The following is a 14,625-nucleotide window of genomic DNA, read 5'->3' on the forward strand; positions in this document are numbered from 1 at the left end:
TTATAGTAGTTATATTCTTCTACATAGGGGGCAGTATTATAGTAGTTATATTCTTGTACATAGGGGGCAGTATTATAGTAGTTATATTCCTGTACATAGGGGGCAGTATTATAGTAGTTATATTCTTGTACATATGAGGCAGTATTATAGTAGTTATATTCTTGTACATAGGGGGCAGTATTATAGTAGTTATATTCTTCTACATAGGGGCAGTATTAGAGTAGTTATTTTCCTGTACATAGGAGCAGTATTATAGTAGTTATATTCTTGTACATACGGGGCAGTATTATAGTAGTTATATTCTTGTACATAGGGGGCAGTATTATAGTAGTTATATTCTTCTACATAGGGGGCAGTATTATAGTAGTTATATTCTTGTACATAGGGGGCAGTATTATAGTAGTTATATTCCTGTACATAGGGGGCAGTATTATAGTAGTTATATTCTTGTACATATGAGGCAGTATTATAGTAGTTATATTCTTGTACATAGGGGGCAGTATTATAGTAGTTATATTCTTCTACATAGGGGGCAGTATTATAGTAGTTATATTCTTGTACATAGGGGGCAGTATTCTAGTAGTTGTATTCTTGTACATAGGGGGCAGTATTATAGTAGTTGTATTCCTGTACATAGGGGGCAGTATTATAGTAGTTATATTCTTGTACATAGGGGGCAGTATTATAGTAGTTATATTCTTATACATTGGGGGCAGAATTATATTAGTTGTATTCTTGTACATAGGGGGCAGTATTCTAGTAGTTGTATTCTTGTACATAGGGGGCAGTATTATAGTAGTTATATTCTTGTACATAGGGGGCAGTATTATAGTAGTTATATTCTTGTACATAGGGGGCAGTATTATAGTAGTTATATTCTTCTACATAGGGGCAGTATTAGAGTAGTTATTTTCCTGTACATAGGAGCAGTATTATAGTAGTTATATTCTTGTACATACGGGGCAGTATTATAGTAGTTATATTCTTGTACATAGGGGGCAGTATTATAGTAGTTATATTCTTCTACATAGGGGGCAGTATTATAGTAGTTATATTCTTGTACATAGGGGGCAGTATTATAGTAGTTATATTCCTGTACATAGGGGGCAGTATTATAGTAGTTATATTCTTGTACATATGAGGCAGTATTATAGTAGTTATATTCTTGTACATAGGGGGCAGTATTATAGTAGTTATATTCTTCTACATAGGGGGCAGTATTATAGTAGTTATATTCTTCTACATAGAGGGCAGTATTCTAGTAGTTGTATTCTTGTACATAGGGGGCAGTATTATAGTAGTTGTATTCCTGTACATAGGGGGCAGTATTATAGTAGTTATATTCTTGTACATAGGGGGCAGTATTATAGTAGTTATATTCTTATACATTGGGGGCAGAATTATATTAGTTGTATTCTTGTACATAGGGGGCAGTATTCTAGTAGTTGTATTCTTGTACATAGGGGGCAGTATTATAGTAGTTGTATTCCTGTACATAGGGGGCAGTATTATAGTAGTTATATTCTTGTACATAGGGGGCAGTATTATAGTAGTTATATTCTTGTACATAGGGGGCAGTATTATAGTAGTTATATTCTTGTGCATAAGGGGCAGTATTATAATAGTTATATTCCTGTACATAGGGGGCAGTATTATAGTAGTTATATTCTTCTACATAGGGGGCAGTATTATAGTAGTTATATCCTTCTACATAGGGGGCAGTATTATAGTAGTTATATTCTTGTACATAGGGGGCAGTATTATAGTAGTTATATTCTTCTACATAGGGGGCAGTATTATAGTAGTTATATCCTTCTACATAGGGGGCAGTATTATAGTAGTTATATTCCTGTACACAGGGGGCAGTATTATAATACTTATATTCCTGTACATAGGGGGCAGTATTATAGTAGTTATATTCTTGTACATAGGGGGCAGTATTATAGTAGTTATATTCTTGTACATAGGGGGCAGTATTATAGTAGTTATATTCTTGTACATAGGGGGCAGTATTATAGTAGTTATATTCTTGTACATATGGGGCAGTATTATAGTAGTTATATTCTTGTACACAGGGGGCAGTATTATAGTAGTTATATTCTGGTACATAGGGGGCAGTATTATAGTAGTTATATTCCTGTACATAGGGGGCAGTATTATAGTAGTTATATTCTTGTACATAGGGGGCAGTATTATAGTAGCTATATACTTGTACATAGGGGGCAGTATTATAGTAGTTATATTCCTGTACATAGGGGCAGTATTATAGTAGTTATATTCTTGTACATAGGGAGCAGTATTATAGTAGTTATATTCTTGTACATAGGGGGCAGTATTATAGTAGTTATATTCTTGTACATAGGGGGCAGTATTATAGTAGTTATATTCTTGTACATAGGGGGCAGTATTATAGTAGTTATATTCTTGTACATAGGGGGCAGTATTATAGTAGTTATATTCTTGTACATAGGGGGCAGTATTATAGTAGTTATATTCTGGTACATAGGGGGCAGTATTATAGTAGTTATATTCCTGTACATAGGGGGCAGTATTATAGTAGTTATATTCCTGTACATAGGAGGCAGTATTATAGTAGTTATATTCTTGTACATAGGGGGCAGTATTATAGTAGTTATATTCCTGTACATAGGGGGCAGTATTATAGTAGTTATATTTTTGTACATAGGGGCAGTATTATAGTAGTTATATTCTTGTACATAGGGGGCAGTATTATAGTAGTTATATTCCTGTACATAGGGGGCAGTATTATAGTAGTTATATTCCTGTACATAGGGGGCAGTATTATAGTAGTTATATTCTTGTATATAGGGAGCAGTATTATAGTAGTTATATTCTTGTACATAGGGAGCAGTATTATAGTAGTTATATTCTTGTACATAGGAGGCAGTATTATAGTAGTTATATTCTTGTACATAGGGGCAGTATTACAGTAGTTATATTCCTGTACATTGGGGCAGTATTATAGTATTTATATTCTGGTACATAGGGGGCAGTATTATAGTTGTTATATTCCTGTACATAGGGGCAGTATTATAGTATTTATATTCTGGTACATAGAGAGCAGTATTATAGTAGTTATATTCCTGTACATAGGGGCAGTATTAGAGTAGTTATATTCCTGTACATAGGGGCAGTATTATAGTAGTTATATTCTTGTACATAGGAGGCAGTATTATAGTAGTTATATTCTTGTACATAGGGGGGCAGTATTATAGTAGTTATATTCTTCTACATAGGGGGCAGTATTATAGTAGTTATATTCTTCTACATAGGGGGCAGTATTCTAGTAGTTGTATTATTGTACATAGGGGGCAGTATTATAGTAGTTGTATTCCTGTACATAGGGGGCAGTATTATAGTAGTTATATACTTGTACATAGGGGGCAGTATTATAGTAGTTATATTCTTGTACATAGGGGGCAGTATTATAGTAGTTGTATTCCTGTACATAGGGGGCAGTATTATAGTAGTTATATACTTGTACATAGGGGGCAGTATTATAGTAGTTATATTCTTGTACATAGGGGGCAGTATTATAGTAGTTGTATTCCTGTACATAGGGGGCAGTATTATAGTAGTTATATTCTTGTACATAGGGGGCAGTATTATAGTAGTTATATTCTTGTACATAGGCAGTATTAAAGTAGTTATAGTCTTGTACATAGGGGGCAGTATTATAGTAGTTATATTCTTGTACATAGGGGGCAGTATTATAGTAGTTATATTCTTGTACATAGGGGGCAGTATTATAGTAGTTATATTCTTCTACATAGGGGCAGTATTAGAGTAGTTATTTTCCTGTACATAGGAGCAGTATTATAGTAGTTATATTCTTGTACATACGGGGCAGTATTATAGTAGTTATATTCCTGTACATAGGGGGCAGTATTATAGTAGTTATATTCTTGTACATAGAGGGCAGTATTATAGTAGTTATATACCTGTACATAGGGGGCAGTATTATAGTAGTTATATTCTTGTACATAGGGGGCAGTATTATAGTAGTTATATTCTTGTACATAGGGGGCAGTATTATAGTAGTTATATTCTTGTACATAGGGGGCAGTATTATAGTAGTTATATTCTTCTACATAGGGGGCAGTATTATAGTAGTTATATTCTTGTACATAGGGGGCAGTATTATAGTAGTTATATTCCTGTACATAGGGGGCAGTATTATAGTAGTTATATTCTTGTACATATGAGGCAGTATTATAGTAGTTATATTCTTGTACATAGGGGGCAGTATTATAGTAGTTATATTCTTCTACATAGGGGGCAGTATTATAGTAGTTATATTCTTCTACATAGGGGGCAGTATTCTAGTAGTTGTATTCTTGTACATAGGGGGCAGTATTATAGTAGTTGTATTCCTGTACATAGGGGGCAGTATTATAGTAGTTATATTCTTGTACATAGGGGGCAGTATTATAGTAGTTATATTCTTATACATTGGGGGCAGAATTATATTAGTTGTATTCTTGTACATAGGGGGCAGTATTCTAGTAGTTGTATTCTTGTACATAGGGGGCAGTATTATAGTAGTTGTATTCCTGTACATAGGGGGCAGTATTATAGTAGTTATATTCTTGTACATAGGGGGCAGTATTATAGTAGTTATATTCTTGTACATAGGGGGCAGTATTAAAGTAGTTATATTCTTGTACATAGGGGGCAGTATTATAGTAGTTATATTCTTGTGCATAAGGGGCAGTATTATAATAGTTATATTCCTGTACATAGGGGGCAGTATTATAGTAGTTATATTCTTCTACATAGGGGGCAGTATTATAGTAGTTATATCCTTCTACATAGGGGGCAGTATTATAGTAGTTATATTCTTGTACATAGGGGGCAGTATTATAGTAGTTATATTCTTCTACATAGGGGGCAGTATTATAGTAGTTATATCCTTCTACATAGGGGGCAGTATTACAGTAGTTATATTCCTGTACACAGGGGGCAGTATTATAATACTTATATTCCTGTACATAGGGGGCAGTATTATAGTAGTTATATTCTTGTACATAGGGGGCAGTATTATAGTAGTTATATTCTTGTACATAGGGGGCAGTATTATAGTAGTTACAGTATATTCCTGTACATAGGGGGCAGTATTATAGTAGTTATATTCTTGTACATAGGGGGCAGTATTATAGTAGTTATATTCATGTACATAGGGGGCAGTATTATAGTAGTTATATTCTTGTACATAGGGGGCAGTATTATAGTAGTTTTATTCTTGTACATAGGGGCAGTATTATAGTAGTTATATTCCTGTACATAGGGGCAGTATTATAGTAGTTATATTCCTGTACATAGGGGGCAGTATTATAGTAGTTATATTCTTGTACATAGGGAGCAGTATTATAGTAGTTATATTCTTGTACATAGGGAGCAGTATTATAGTAGATATATTCCTGTACATTGAGGGCCGTATTATAGTAGTTATAGTCTTATACATAAGGGGCAGTATTATAGTAGTTATAGTCTTATACATAAGGGGCAGTATTATAGTAGTTATATTCTTGTACATAGGGAGCAGTATTATAGTAGTTATATTCTTGTACATAGGGAGCAGTATTATAGTAGTTATATTCCTGTACATAGGAAGCAGTATTATAGTAGTTATAGTCTTGTACATAGGGGGCAGTATTATAGTAGTTATATTCTTGTACATAAGGGGCAGCATTATAGTAGTTATAGTCTTGTACATAGGGGGCAGTATTATAGTAGTTATAGTCTTGTACATAGGGGGCAGTATTACAGTAGTTATTTTCCTGTACTAAGGGGGCAGTATTATAGTAGTTATATTCTTGTACATAGGGGGCAGTATTATAGTAGTTATATCCTTGTACATAGGGGGCAGTATTATAGTAGTTATATTCTTGTACATAGGGGGCAGTATTATAGTAGTTATATTCTTCTACATAGGGGGCAGTATTATAGTAGTTATATTCTTGTACATAGGGGGCAGTATTATAGTAGTTATATTCTTGTACATAGGGGGCAGTATTATAGTAGTTATATTCTTGTGCATAAGGGGCAGTATTATAATAGTTATATTCCTGTACATAGGGGGCAGTATTATAGTAGTTATATTCTTCTACACAGGGGGCAGTATTATAGTAGTTATATCCTTCTACATAGGGGGCAGTATTATAGTAGTTATATTCTTGTACATAGGGGGCAGTATTATAGTAGTTATATTCTTCTACATAGGGGGCAGTATTATAGTAGTTATATCCTTCTACATAGGGGGCAGTATTATAGTAGTTATATTCCTGTACACAGGGGGCAGTATTATAATACTTATATTCCTGTACATAGGGGGCAGTATTATAGTAGTTATATTCTTGTACATAGGGGGCAGTATTATAGTAGTTATATTCTTGTACATAGGGGGCAGTATTATAGTAGTTACAGTATATTCCTGTACATAGGGGGCAGTATTATAGTAGTTATATTCTTGTACATAGGGGGCAGAATTATAGTAGTTATATTCATGTACATAGGGGGCAGTATTATAGTAGTTATATTCTTGTACATAGGGGGCAGTATTATAGTAGTTTTATTCTTGTACATAGGGGCAGTATTATAGTAGTTATATTCCTGTACATAGGGGCAGTATTATAGTAGTTATATTCCTGTACATAGGGGGCAGTATTATAGTAGTTATATTCTTGTACATAGGGAGCAGTATTATAGTAGTTATATTCTTGTACATAGGGAGCAGTATTATAGTAGTTATATTCCTGTACATAGGAAGCAGTATTATAGTAGTTATAGTCTTGTACATAGGGGGCAGTATTATAGTAGTTATATTCTTGTACATAAGGGGCAGCATTATAGTAGTTATAGTCTTGTACATAGGGGGCAGTATTATAGTAGTTATAGTCTTGTACATAGGGGGCAGTATTACAGTAGTTATATTCCTGTACTAAGGGGGCAGTATTATAGTAGTTATATTCTTGTACATAGGGGGCAGTATTATAGAAGTTATATCCTTGTACATAGGGGGCAGTATTATAGTAGTTATATTCTTGTACATAGGGGGCAGTATTATAGTAGTTATATTCCTGTACATAGGGGGCAGTATTATAGTAGTTATATTCTTGTACATAGGGGGCAGTATTATAGCAGTTATATTCTTGTACATAGGGGGCAGTATTATAGTAGTTATATTTTTGTACATCGGGGGCAGTATTATAGTAGTTATATTCTTGTACATAGGGGGCAGTATTATAGTAGTTATATTCTTGTACATAGGGGGTAGTATTATAGTAGTTATATTCTTGTACATAGGGGGCAGTATTATAGTAGTTATATTCTTGTACATAGGAGGCAGTATTATAGTAGTTATATTCTTGTACATAGGGGGCAGTATTATAGTAGTAATATTCTTGTACATAGGGGGCAGTATTATAGTCGTTATATTCCTGTACATAGGGGGCAGTATTATAGTAGTTATATTCTTGTACATAGGGGGCAGTATTATAGTAGTTATATTCTTGTACAAAGGGGGCAGTATTATAGTAGTTATATTCTTGTACATAGGGGGCAGTATTATAGTAGTTATATTCTTCTACATAGGGGGCAGTATTATAGTAGTTATATTCTTGTACATAGGGGGCAGTATTATAGTAGTTATATTCTTGTACATAGGGGGCAGTATTATAGTAGTTATATTCTTGTACATAGGGGGCAGTATTATAGTAGTTATATTCTTGTACATAGGGGGCAGTATTATAGTAGTTATATTCCTGTACTTAGGGGGCAGTATTATAGTAGTTATATTCTTGTACATAGGGGGCAGTATTATAGTAGTTATATTCTTGTACATAGGGGGCAGTATTATAGTAGTTATATTCTTGTACATAGGGGGCAGTATTATAGTAGTTATATTCTTGTACATAGGGGGGCAGTATTATAGTAGTTATATTCTTGTACATAGGGGGCAGTATTATAGTAGTTATATTCTTGTACATAGGGGGCAGTATTATAGTAGTTATATTCTTGTACATAGGGGGCAGTATTATAGTAGTTACAGTATATTCCTGTACATAGGGGGCAGTATTATAGTAGTTATATTCTTGTACATAGGGGGCAGTATTATAGTAGTTATATTCCTGTACATAGGGGGCAGTATTATAGTAGTTATATTCCTGTACATAGGGGGCAGTATTATAGTAGTTATATTCTTGTACATAGGGGGCAGTATTATAGTAGTTATATTCTTGTACATAGGGGGCAGTATTATAGTAGTTATATTCTTGTACATAGGGGGCAGTATTATAGTAGTTATATTCTTGTACATAGGGTGCAGTATTATAGTAGTTATATTCCTGTACATAGGGGGCAGTATTATAGTAGTTATATTCCTGTACATAGGGGGCAGTATTATAGTAGTTATATTCTTGTACATAGGGGGCAGTATTATAGTAGTTATATTCCTGTATATAGGGGGGCAGTATTATAGTAGTTATATTCTTGTACATAGGGGCAGTATTATAGTAGTTATATTCCTGTACATAGGGGGCAGTATTATAGTAGTTATATTCTTGTACATAGGGAGCAGTATTATAGTAGTTATATTCCTGTACATAGGGGGCAGTATTATAGTAGTTATATTCTTGTACATAGGGGGCAGTATTATAGTAGTTATATTCTTGTACATAGGGGGCAGTATTATAGTAGTTATATTCCTGTACATAGGAGGCAGTATTATAGTAGTTATATTCCTGTACATAGGGGGCAGTATTATAGTAGTTATATTCCTGTACATAGGGGGCAGTATTATAGTAGTTATATTCTTGTACATAGGGGGCAGTATTATAGTAGTTATATTCCTGTACATAGGAGGCAGTATTATAGTAGTTATATTCCTGTACATAGGGGGCAGTATTATAGTAGTTATATTCCTGTACATAGGGGGCAGTATTATAGTAGTTATATTCTTGTACATAGGGGGCAGTATTATAGTAGTTATATTCCTGTACATAGGGGGCAGTATTATAGTAGTTATATTCCTGTACATAGGGGGCAGTATTATAGTAGTTATATTCTTGTACATAGGGGGCAGTATTATAGTAGTTATATTCTTGTACATAGGGGGCAGTATTATAGTAGTTATATTCCTGTACATAGGGGGCAGTATTATAGTAGTTATATTCTTGTACATAGGGGGCAGTATTATAGTAGTTATATTCTTGTACATAGGGGCAGTATTATAGTAGTTATATTCCTGTACATAGGAGGCAGTATTATAGTAGTTATATTCCTGTACATAGGGGGCAGTATTATAGTAGTTATATTCTTGTACATAGGGGGCAGTATTATAGTAGTTATATTCTTGTACATAGGGGGCAGTATTATAGTAGTTATATTCTTGTACATAGGGGGCAGTATTATAGTAGTTATATTCTTGTACATAGGGGGCAGTATTATAGTAGTTATATTCCTGTACTTAGGGGGCAGTATTATAGTAGTTATATTCTTGTACATAGGGGGCAGTATTATAGTAGTTATATTCTTGTACATAGGGGGCAGTATTATAGTAGTTATATTCTTGTACATAGGGGGCAGTATTATAGTAGTTATATTCTTGTACATAGGGGGGCAGTATTATAGTAGTTATATTCTTGTACATAGGGGGCAGTATTATAGTAGTTATATTCTTGTACATAGGGGGCAGTATTATAGTAGTTATATTCTTGTACATAGGGGGCAGTATTATAGTAGTTACAGTATATTCCTGTACATAGGGGGCAGTATTATAGTAGTTATATTCTTGTACATAGGGGGCAGTATTATAGTAGTTATATTCCTGTACATAGGGGGCAGTATTATAGTAGTTATATTCCTGTACATAGGGGGCAGTATTATAGTAGTTATATTCTTGTACATAGGGGGCAGTATTATAGTAGTTATATTCTTGTACATAGGGGGCAGTATTATAGTAGTTATATTCTTGTACATAGGGGGCAGTATTATAGTAGTTATATTCTTGTACATAGGGTGCAGTATTATAGTAGTTATATTCTTGTACATAGGGGGCAGTATTATAGTAGTTATATTCCTGTATATAGGGGGGCAGTATTATAGTAGTTATATTCTTGTACATAGGGGCAGTATTATAGTAGTTATATTCCTGTACATAGGGGGCAGTATTATAGTAGTTATATTCTTGTACATAGGGAGCAGTATTATAGTAGTTATATTCCTGTACATAGGGGGCAGTATTATAGTAGTTATATTCTTGTACATAGGGGGCAGTATAATAGTAGTTATATTCTTGTACATAGGGGGCAGTATTATAGTAGTTATATTCCTGTACATAGGAGGCAGTATTATAGTAGTTATATTCCTGTACATAGGGGGCAGTATTATAGTAGTTATATTCCTGTACATAGGGGGCAGTATTATAGTAGTTATATTCTTGTACATAGGGGGCAGTATTATAGTAGTTATATTCCTGTACATAGGAGGCAGTATTATAGTAGTTATATTCCTGTACATAGGGGGCAGTATTATAGTAGTTATATTCCTGTACATAGGGGGCAGTATTATAGTAGTTATATTCTTGTACATAGGGGGCAGTATTATAGTAGTTATATTCCTGTACATAGGGGGCAGTATTATAGTAGTTATATTCCTGTACATAGGGGGCAGTATTATAGTAGTTATATTCTTGTACATAGGGGGCAGTATTATAGTAGTTATATTCCTGTACATAGGGGGCAGTATTATAGTAGTTATATTCTTGTACATAGGGGGCAGTATTATAGTAGTTATATTCTTGTACATAGGGGCAGTATTATAGTAGTTATATTCCTGTACATAGGAGGCAGTATTATAGTAGTTATATTCCTGTACATAGGGGGCAGTATTATAGTAGTTATATTCTTGTACATAGGGGGCAGTATTATAGTAGTTATATTCTTGTACATAGGGGGCAGTATTATAGTAGTTATATTCCTGTACATAGGAGGCAGTATTATAGTAGTTATATTCCTGTACATAGGGGGCAGTATTATAGTAGTTATATTCTTGTACATAGGAGGCAGTATTATAGTAGTTATATTCCTGTACATAGGGGGCAGTATTATAGTAGTTATATTCTTGTACATAGGGGGCAGTATTATAGTAGTTATATTCTTGTACATAGGGGGCATTTCTTGTTGTTGTTGTTGTTGCCTCTCTCCATGTTGGTGACTGTCATATTCCAGGAGATTCCTTTGAGAAACCTGATATTTGGGTTTGGCATCACGTTGTGGACACTTAACAATTGTTAAATTCCATAAATGGAGACTTTTCCCTCAGTAGACAGTCTACAGCTTGGAATTAATGCAAATGAGACCACAAGGGGCAGAGTGCGGGGAACAGACTGAACATCTGGGAGAAGCCCTAGTGCTCCTCATACCTCTGGCCACATGTAGGACCTTGTCTCTCGGCTTCTTGCTGATGGGGCTGTAGCACACTGAGATATAACCTCCGTGGTATCTGTACCAGGCCTCAGTCCTGGAGGGCAGAGATTCAAACTTAATAGTCCGCAGAGTCCACTATGTGCAGCCACCACTAGAGGGAGCTCACTGCACACTGGGGCACTATAGAGTGTATAGCGGATACAAGACCTTGGTGAACTTTCGGAGGGACTGGTGCAGTCTCCGGGGTGGGTGATGCTATTACCAGATATGGAAGCCCACATACCCCCAGCTTATTCTGCAGGATCCTAAATAGACCCCTGTATTTTCACGCTGTGTTTCTTTTAGGATTTTATGTACAGGATATTGGGTTTACTACATAAAGGTAACTTTGTAGACTGGAGGAGTCGTTTCCCCTGGGGGCCTTGCCTATAGGACCCCAATCACCAGAGCACCTAAGTATCTGCTGTGTAGCCGAGGCTGAGGACATGTGACTGCAGAGCGCCACCTAGTGTGCACAGGGGGAATAACAGTCAGGGAATGGAATGACTTGTCCATATAACAGTGGCGTTATTATGGGATTTTCTTCCACTTCCTCTCTGTTAGGCTCAGGTCACATCTGTGGTTTTTCTGCCCATTTAGCAGGTTTTTTTTTTTTTTTTTTTTGTTTTTTTTTGGGTTTTTTTCAAATAACAGATGGTAAAAGAGTAAAGTATCAGTTTTTTAATCAGTTGCCTCTGGTCTCCATTATTATGTTTTAGTTTTTTTATTTTGTCATTATTTTAGAAATACGTTACTTTTTTCTGAGCGCCCATTCTGAGAAACAGATGGAAAAACTGACGGTGGAAACTGATACCAAAAAAGACCATAACATCGACTTACATGGAAATCAGTGGTAAACGGAGAAGAGACGGATGAATTATTGCTGCAGTTTATGTCCAGTTATCAGATACCAGACGTCACTGCGGTCCAAAACCACTGACCCACTGTCTATGAGAATCCTGCTTCACATTCACCCACTGCTGATGGGGTCAGACCCTCATGTCACCATTCATCATGTACGTCTGCTATCAACTCCCTTCTTCAGCACTTACCCTGTGCCTATAGTGTCACCCCCTCGCTCCACCATTCACCCTGTGCCTATAGTGTCACCCCCTCGCTCCACCATTCACCCTGTGCCTATAGTGTCACCCCCCTCGCTCCACCATTCACCCTGTGCCTATAGTGTCACCCCCTCGCTCCACCATTCACCCTGTGCCTATAGTGTCACCCCCTCGCTCCACCATTCACCCTGTGCCTAGTGTCACCCCCTCGCTCCACCATTCACCCTGTACCTATAGTGTCACCCGCACGCTCCACCATTCACCCTGTGCCTATAGTGTCACCCCCCACCATTCACCCTGTGCCTATAGTGTCACCCCCCACCATTCACCCTGTGCCTATAGTGTCACCCCCCACCATTCACCCTGTGCCTATAGTGTCACCCCCCACCATTCACCCTGTGCCTATAGTGTCACCCCCTCGCTCCACCATTCACCCTGTGCCTATAGTGTCACCCCCTCGCTCCACCATTCACCCTGTGCCTATAGTGTCACCCCCAAGCTCCACCATTCACCCTGTGCCTACATAGTGTCACCACCCTCGCTCCACCATTCACCCTGTGCCTATAGTGTCACCCCCTCGCTCCACCATTCACCCTGTGCCTATAGTGTCACCCCCCCCCCTCGCTCCAACATTCACCCTGTGCCTATAGTGTCACCCCCCCCCGCTCCACCATTCACCCTGTGCCTATAGTGTCACCCCCAAGCTCCACCATTCACCCTGTGCCTAGTGTCACCCCCTCGCTTCACCATTCACCCTGTGCCTATAGTGTCACCCCCCTCGCACCACCATTCACCCTGTGCCTATAGTGTCACCCCCCACGCTCCACCATTCACCCTGTGCCTATAGTGTCACCCCCCTCGCTCCACCATTCACCCTGTGCCTATAGTGTCACCCCCCAAGCTCCACCATTCACCCTGTGCCTAGTGTCACCCCCTCGCTTCACCATTCACCCTGTGCCTATAGTGTCACCCCCCTCGCTCCACCATTCACCCTGTGCCTATAGTGTCACCCCCCTCGCTCCACCATTCACCCTGTGTCTATAGTGTCACCCGCACGCTCCACCATTCACCCTGTGCCTATAGTGTCACCCCCCACGCTCCACCATTCACCCTGTGCCTATAGTGTCACCCCCCTCGCTCCACCATTCACCCTGTGCCTATAGTGTCACCCCCTCGCTCCACCATTCACCCTGTGCCTATAGTGTCACCCCCTCGCTCCACCATTTACCCTGTGCCTATAGTGTCACCCCCTCGCTCCACCATTCACCCTGTGCCTATAGTGTCACCCCCCACGCTCCACCATTCACCCTGTGCCTATAGTGTCACCCCCCTCGCTCCACCATTCACCCTGTGCCTATAGTGTCACCCCCTCGCTCCACCATTCACCCTGTGCCTATAGTGTCACCCCCTCGCTCCACCATTTACCCTGTGCCTATAGTGTCACCCCCTCGCACCACCATTCACCCTGTGCCTATAGTGTCACCCCCCTCGCTCCACCATTCACCCTGTGCCTATAGTGTCACCCCCACTATTTACCCTGTGACTATAGTGTCACCCCCACTATTTACCTTGTGCCTATAGTGTCACCCCCTCGCACCACCATTCACCCTGTGCCTATAGTGTCACCCCCCTCGCTCCACCATTCACCCTGTGCCTATAGTGTCACCCCCTCGCTCCACCATTCACCCTGTGCCTATAGTGTCACCCCCTCGCTCCACCATTCACCCTGTGCCTATAGTGTCACCCCCCTCGCTCCACCATTCACCCTGTGCCTATAGTGTCACCCCCCTCGCTCCACCATTCACCCTGTGCCTATGGTGTCACCCCCTCGCTCCACCATTCACCCTGTGCCTATAGTGTCACCCCCACTATTTACCCTGTGCCTATAGTGTCACCCCCACTATTTACCCTGTGCCTATAGTGTCACCCGCACGCTCCACCATTCACACTGTGCCTATAGTGTCACCCCCTCGCTCCACCATTTACCCTGTGCCTATAGTGTCACCCCCTCGCTCCACCAATCACCCTGTGCCTATAGTGTCACCCCCTCGCTCCACCAATCACCCTGTGCCTATAGT

The sequence above is a fragment of the Engystomops pustulosus genome, chromosome 7, assembly GCF_040894005.1.
Source record: "Engystomops pustulosus chromosome 7, aEngPut4.maternal, whole genome shotgun sequence".
Classification (NCBI taxonomy): domain Eukaryota; kingdom Metazoa; phylum Chordata; class Amphibia; order Anura; family Leptodactylidae; genus Engystomops; species Engystomops pustulosus.